The sequence below is a fragment of the Cebus imitator genome, unplaced genomic scaffold, assembly GCF_001604975.1.
Source record: "Cebus imitator isolate Cc_AM_T3 unplaced genomic scaffold, Cebus_imitator-1.0 Scaffold12, whole genome shotgun sequence".
NCBI classification, from domain to species: domain Eukaryota; kingdom Metazoa; phylum Chordata; class Mammalia; order Primates; family Cebidae; genus Cebus; species Cebus imitator.
The window spans coordinates 9,553,991-9,561,613 of record NW_016107327.1 but is presented as its reverse complement, the minus strand read 5'-3'; the positions used below and the strand labels follow the sequence as shown (position 1 = coordinate 9,561,613).

The 7,623-nt window shown below is 42.6% G+C and overlaps 1 non-coding gene across 1 annotated transcript; it reads left to right on the top strand.

Annotated features, from left to right (window-relative positions):
• The first annotated feature begins 929 nt into the window (after positions 1 to 929).
• Positions 930 to 1,032, top strand: LOC119467165. Its single transcript, XR_005195696.1, has one exon. It is a non-coding gene; the product is annotated as a small nucleolar RNA U13 (small nucleolar RNA).
• The last annotated feature ends 6,591 nt before the right edge of the window (positions 1,033 to 7,623 follow it).

Genomic DNA, 7,623 nt, shown 5'->3' with positions numbered 1-7,623 from the left:
CTAGTTTCCCTTTTTAAAAATCCAATTTGGACCCCACAGGGGAGAAAAAAAAGAATACAAAAAGAAAATTCATAACATTCTATCGTACACATAGTATTTATTGGTGATGGTTTGTCCTTTTGATCTACTCAGGATAAATGAAATTTCTTCCCTAAATGGTCTTGTTGACTATTTGAAAGCGGTTTTTGCATTTCCTTGAAGCATTCTCTTTCTAGTATAAACACCGCTGTTTCCTTTAACTGGTCCTACAGGCCCTCATTCCCAGACTCTGCCAACTCATCACTTCCTCAGGATGTACTCTGGAGTACCTTGTATCACCCTTTAAACGTGATATCCACGTTTTCTCTGTTATCGCAGATAGAAAAACAACAACAAAGCTGGACTGACCTAACTGTATAAACCACACGTAGGACATGAAATACTTTCAACAGAGTCCTGCTTTTGTGATGCAAAAGCTCTGCTTTTAATTCTCCCCATGGTTCCTGTAAGAAAAGTTAGTCATATAAATACTTCATCCACATAGTAAGCACTTTATAAAGATTTGCTTTTATTATTCTTACTAATTTAAAACAACTAATACTGTGTATTTAAAAAAACAGCACAGATAATGTCTCTAGTGGGAAGAGGGGCGAAGCCAGGCGTTTGAGAACGCAGACTCAGGGAAAAGGAAATCTGAGAAAAATAAAGCCGATTCCCATATCTTAACTTCAGTCAGGTCATAATCAAGCCTTCCCCACTCACTAAAGAGGCTCTGCCGTGGGAGGGGTGAATAGTCAAAATCGATTCACCATTGACAACGCATGCATGATCATCTCTTTTCTTCGCATTCCTGAGATGAAAGCCTAACTGAGCATCATTTTAAAATTATTATCATTTTAAGACAAAGAGGAGTAAAGTTATATTTTTGCATTTTAGTAATAACTTGTACGATCCTTTTGTGGTTTATAAGCGTGATGATTGGGTTTTCATGTGCTCCTGTGAGATGTGCCATCCACAAACCTGGTTATGACGTCGGCACTTACCCATCTGACAAGAAGAAAGGAAAAATACCAAGAGATAATTTTTAGATATTAAGACAAATGTTCTCTCTCTCTCTCTCTCTCTCTCTCTCTCTCTCTCTCTCTCTGTGTGTGTGTGTGTGTGTGTGTGTGAATGCCTCTTTATTTTCATTTTTAAAAATTTTAGATTTGAGGGTGCATGTGCAGGTTTATTACATGAGCACATTGCATAATGCTGAGATTTGGAGTTCTATTGATCCCATCACCCAAATAGTGAACGTAGTACCTAATAGGTAGATTTTTAACCTCACTCCCTTCCCTCCCCATTTTGGAGTCCCTAGGGTCTATTGCTCCCATCTTTGTGCCCATGTGTACCTGATGTTTAGCTCTCTTTTATAAGTGAGAACATGCTGTATTTGGTTTTCTGTTCCTGTGTCAATTTGCTCAGGGTAATGGCTTCCCGCTGCATCCATGTTGCTGCAAAAGACATGATTTTGTTCTTTTTTATGGCTGTGTAGTATTCCATGGTGTATCTATTCCATATTAAAAAAATCTGATCCATCATTGGTGGGCACCTAGGTTGATTCCATGTCTTTTTTATTGTGAATAGTCCTGCAATGAACAATCATTTGGTAGAATGATGTATTTTCTTCTGGGTATATACCAGAAGAAAATATATGAGATATATTTTCATATATGAGATTGCTGAGTTGAATGGTAGTTCTGTTTTTAGTTCTTTGAAAAATCTCCAAACTGCTTTCCACAGGGGCTGAACTAGTTTACATCCCTACCAACAATGTATAAATGTTCTCTTTTCTCCACAATCTTGCCAACATCTGTCATTTTTGGACTTGTTATTAAAAATAGCTATTTTGGCTGGTGTGAGATAGTATCTCATTGTTGTTTTGATTTGCATGTCTCTGATGATTAGTGATGAACATTTTTCTATATGTTTGTTGGCTGCTTGTATGTAAGACAAATATTTTCCTGTTTGACTAAAAAAATACTGGTTTCAAAAATCAGTTATTCCTGGCTAGGTGCAGTGGCCCATGCCTGTAATCCCAGCACTTTGGGAGGCTAAAGCAGGTGGATAACTTGAGGCCAGGAGTTTGAGACCAGCCTGGCCAACATGGTTGAAAACCTGTCTCTACTAAAAATACTATATTCACTGAGTGTGGTGGTGCATGCCTGTAGTCCAAGCTACTTTGGGAGGCTGAGGCACAAGAATCACTTGAACCATGGAGGTGGAGTTTGAAGCAAGCTGGGATTGTGCCACTACACTCCAGAGCATGACTCTATCTCAACAAGAAGAATAGAATCAGTTATTGCTGCTTAAAGTGATACTAGTCATTAGTTTAATTAAATTCCTAAAATAGGAATTTAATTCAAACAGAACTAAGTTCCTATTTGTATTTTAAGTAGTTTATTTAGAAATAAGTTAAAACTTACAGAAAAATTACAAGAACAGTGCAGAGAACTCACATATGTCCCCAACCAGATTCCCTGACTGAATTCTACATCCTTCATATCTATCAACTGTTAATATTTCACTGTAGATGTTCCATTACCATTTATTTCTCTCTCTTTCTCTTTCTCTTTCCTCCCTTTTCTAATGATGATTCCTAGTGTTTTTCTGACCATTTGAGAATCAGCTGCAGACATAATGCCCCATAACTCCTAAATATTCTAGGATGTATTTCCCCAAAACTTTTCTACATATTCACTAAATGACTTTCGAACTCAACATTGAAATCAATTGCTACACTGCCCACAGACCTCGTTCAGTTTTGGTCAACTGTCCCATCTGTGTCTCTTTTTTGTTTCTGGTCCAGATTCCATCTAGAAATGCATGATGAATTTACTTGTCCTGTTTTTTCTGTATTTGCTGGTCTTGAACAATTCCTCACTCTTTCCTGCTCTTGACAGCCTTAAAGAGGACAGGCTTTCTCTTCCTTAGGACTATTTCCTTTCCATGTATTCTCTCTTTGGTTGTGTCTAGACTAAAGTTTATACCACTGATTTGCTGTTATACTGCTAAGTGTATTTTTTGTTTTTAAGATTTTTCATTCTCTATATCAATTTGTTCATGTTTCATTCCTTACTGCTTTTGTCTCATAATTTCTTCTACTTATTAAATGAAAATTATCACATTATTTGAGCATCATACTATACATATTAGACACATATAACATATATTTTGTTCTATAAAATAAATTAAGTTGACATGAATTTGATTCCGATTGTTGATTTGGTTGACTTTTCTTTTGTTGAATTAATCTTTCTCCTCTTGGCTTGCCCCTCTCTAGTGGTTTTGAGAATTCCTCCATCAGTCCTCTGGGTCCCCAGGCTTGTATGGCTTTAGAAAACTGGTCCTCGTGAGATTTGGGGTATCACGGATACAGTCGCAGAGCTGCCAGGCCACTTGGCTCAGTTCTTGGTGTCTGTGTTCTTTTGTCCTCCAGGGCCTGTGGCTTGCTAAAAGCATTAGCCTCAGGCAGGAGTAGGCAGCAGCCTGTTTGTTTTCTTTCCTCTATCCGTTTCAGGAGTAGAGTGGCTTAGCTAGCCCCAGTCTTCAACATTGGAGCACAGCAGTTGGATTCCTGCCTGGGCTCCTGTCTTGTAGACCTGGAACCTGTTGCTTCAGCCCTGTTCAATCCTTTGCATTTACGACCCTTTTTCAGTTGCAGTGTTGTTTAATTCATTTTTTGAGAATAAGCTATGTCTTTTTTGTTTGTTTGTTTGTTTTTTGAAACAGAGTCTTGCTCTGTTGCCCAGGCTGGAGTGCAGCGGCACAATATTGGCTCGCTGCAACCTCTATCTCCCGGGTTCAAGCAATTCTCCTGCCTCAGCCTCTTTTTTTTTTTTTTTTTTCTTGAGACAGAGTCTTGCTGTGTTGCCCAAGCTAGAGTGACGTGATGCAGGATCTCAGTTCACCGCAGCCTCTGCCTTCTAGGGTCAAGCGATTCTCTTGCCTCAGACTCCTGAGTAGCTGGATGCCACAACACCTAGTTAATTTTTGTATTTTTAGTAGAGACAGGGTTTCACCATATTGAAAAGGCTGGTCTTGAACTCCTGACATCAAGTGTTCCACTTGCCTTGGCCTCCCAGAATGCTAGGATTACAGGAGTGAGCCACCACGCCTGGCCTCTGCTTCAGCCTCTTGAATAGCTGGAATTACAGGCGCGTGTACCACCACACCCAGCTAAGTTTTGTATTTCATCATGTTATCCAGGCTGTTCTTGAATTTCTGGCCTTAAGTGATCCACGTACCTCAGTCCCCCAAAATGCTGAGATTATAGGCGTGAGCCACTGCAGCTGGTGAGAATAGGCTGTATCTTTTAGCTTTCTATTTTTATATGTTCCCTATTGTCACTTTATGCTTGGGGCTTAGGACTGGCACGGGAGTGCTATAGATTTCAGGTACTGCATCCTAACAGCGGCCCCAGACCCACCTGCCGTGCGGACTTTCTGCAAGAGCCTCTCTGTGAGGGGTCTGATTTATATTTGCCCTTACAATCTGTTTTCCATTAAAAGCACACATGAAAAAAATGATGTCCTTCTCTAACTTCAAATTCTCTTGGTATCCCCTTGCTCTAAAGTGCAAAATCTTTTAGCCCAGTTTACAAGGTCCTGTGGGATCTGGCCCTGCCTCCATTCCAGATTTCTTGGTCCTACTTCCTCCTGCGCCCTGAACCTCTGCTCTCCAACAACGCTGGCCCTCTTTTAGCTCCTGGAGCCCCTGGCCTCCCGCCCCTCGGAGCCTGCACACAGGCTTCTCCTCTGCTTCCAACCCTCTCTCCTTTGCCTCCTCATCCCTGACCCCCTGGATATATCCTATTTACTCACTAGATGTCAGCTGGATGTCTTGACCTCAGGGAGGCATTTCCTGATGCCCCCTCCACTGCCAGCTTAGGCGTCCTTATAATATACCATCAAGGGGCCCTGTAGTTTTGTTTAGATACCTGAATATATTAATTGGTATAACTTATTCACATTTATTCATGTGATTATTTGTTAATCTTCAAGGAGTTTGTTCACCTTTATATGCCTGGCACCCAGCACCACGTGTGGATTTTCACAGCTCATGCCAGATTCCATGAAGCAAGGGTGAGTTCTTTAAGGCACCCTGCTTCCCCTCTAACCTCCCCTCTTACCACTTTCCTCCTCAATGACTCTCCTGCAGGAGTCTCATGGAACTACCAGTTTTTCCCCAAACCCAGAGTCATGCTCCTGTGTCCAGGCCTTTGTGGTTTCTGTCATTTAGCTTGAAACACTCTGCCAAGAGAGCCCAAAGCTCACTCCCTGCAGAGAGCTCCTGTTATCTCCTAACTGAGGCCTTCCTTGACTGCCCTATTTAAAATGGTCCCACTCATTTCCCTGCAACTCTCTTCCCTGCGGTCCTTGGCACCGTGCAAAATTCTACATCCTTCAGGTCTATCGTTGGCCTCCCTTGAGAAGGAAGCATTGTGATGGCAGAGAGTTCTGTGGGGCTCACCGACGGCTCCTCAGCACTTAGCACATGCCTGAGGTGTGGCAGGTACTCCACAGGTGTTTGTTAATTGAAGGAATGAGTTGCCTGCCTCCATTCGGATTTAACATTTGCTTTGCCCCTATTGATGAGGAAAGAGAGTCTGATTACACCTGCTGTCTGCCTAAGGATTTTTTTTCCTCCTCTTCACGATATCAAAATATTCATGTTCATTTTTATTCCTTGAAGCCTAACAGACATCTAGACATCTCCTGAGTATGTGTTTGGTTTTATGCTGCTCAGCTGTTCCTCTTGGGAAAACACACATTCCTGTTTCTCTTGTTATAGATCTTAAAATAGTAATGAAGAGGTTGGAGGGGTGTCCCTGCAACCTAGAAAGCAGGTTCAAATCCTAGAAAGCAGGTTCCGATGTAGGATTTGAAGGAGGTGGGGCTTCTCGTGCCTATAGAATTAGTTAAAAAAAATAATAAAAGAGCAGATCACGAGGTCAGGAGATCGAGACCATCCTGGCCAACATGGTGAAACCCTGTATCTACTAAAAATACAAGCGTGGCGGCACACACCTGTAGTCCCAGCTCCTTGGGAGGCTGAGGTAGGAGAATCGCTTGAACCCAGGAGCAGAGATTGCAGTGAGCTGAGATCCCACCACTGCACTACAGCCTGGGTGATAGTGCGAGACTCTGTCTCAATAAATAAATAAATAAATAAATAAATAAGGGATAGTGGCCCAGTGCAGTGGTTCACACCCGTAATCCCAGCACTTTGAGAGGCTGAGGTGGGTGGATCACAATGTCAGGAGTTTAAGATCACTCTGAACAAGATGGTAAAACCCCCTCTGTACTAAAAAAAAAAAAAAAATAGCAGGTGTGGCGGCGGGTGCCTGTAATCCCAGCTACTCAGGAGAGAATTGCTTGAACTGGGAGGTGGAGGTTGCAGTGAGCAGAGATCATGCCACTGCACTACAGCCTGGGCGACAGAGCAAGACTCCATCTCAAAAACAAAAACAAAAAAAGATATATATATATATATGGGTAGGAAGCCATCCTGCCACCTAGCAACATTCATAGCCAGAACCATGGCCATGCTGGAGGCTCACCTCTCAGTGCCCTTGCGGCTGCCGTCAGCCCCAGCCGTGGCAGATGCTCCCCCAGGCCTGCTGCACCCCTCCCTCCCACACACCATGGGATGGTGACAGCCGCTCGTGCTCCAGGCTTTGGCAGGTTGAGGTAGGAGAGTCTGTTTTCACAGGTGCAGCCTGCAGCCCAAGGTTGAAATTTGGCTTAGAGCATGTCCCTGAACATAAAGCTAAATTTCTTTTGTAATGAATACTTTAAAAAAAAACTCCCCCTAAAATCCTGAAATGGGTTGTAGGGCCCTGGACGCTTTTGGACCAAGGATGTTCCTGCCCTCCATTGTCACAAAGAAAATTTCTTTTTGTTCCAGACAGAAACTGGTAATTGTAATTACTCTTGAAATCTATTGTTTAGTTTGAAATATTTTGGAATTGAGGAAAAAGACTCTTTTCTCCCCTCCTAAGCGTCCTTCTTCCCTGGTCACAAGCGTTCTCTGCTTTTTCATCTTTAGAGAGCCAGACACTGCATAAAGGCTCCAACTTGGATTGGCAGGGAAGGGCCTGCCTTTGCTTTGCTGTACATTTTAGACCATTAAAAAAAAATCTGCACCTCATCCACGTGCAGTCACCCACACTTGTAATCCCAATACTTTGGGAGGCCGAGGTGGGAGAATCACTTGAGGTCAGGAGTTCAAGACCAGCCTGGGCAACACGGTGAAACCCCGTCTCTACCAAAAATACAAAAATTAGCCAGGTGTGGTGGTGTGCACCTGTAATCCCATCTACTCAGGAGGCTAAGGCAGGAGAATAGCTTGAACCTGGGAGGCAGAGGCTGCAGTGAGCCAAGATCACATCACTGCACTCCAGCCTGGGTGACAGAATAAGACTCCGTCTCAAAAAAAAAAAAAAAAAATCTACATCCCTTCCAGTATCTTTAGCCTGCTGGTGTTAGAAGAGTTAGAATATGAAGAGACTTCTGATTGCTGAGACCCGAGACATTATCAACACAGAGATGCAGTGGCGTGTGACAGCTAGATGAAAATCCTTTTGGAGTGAGGGTGACA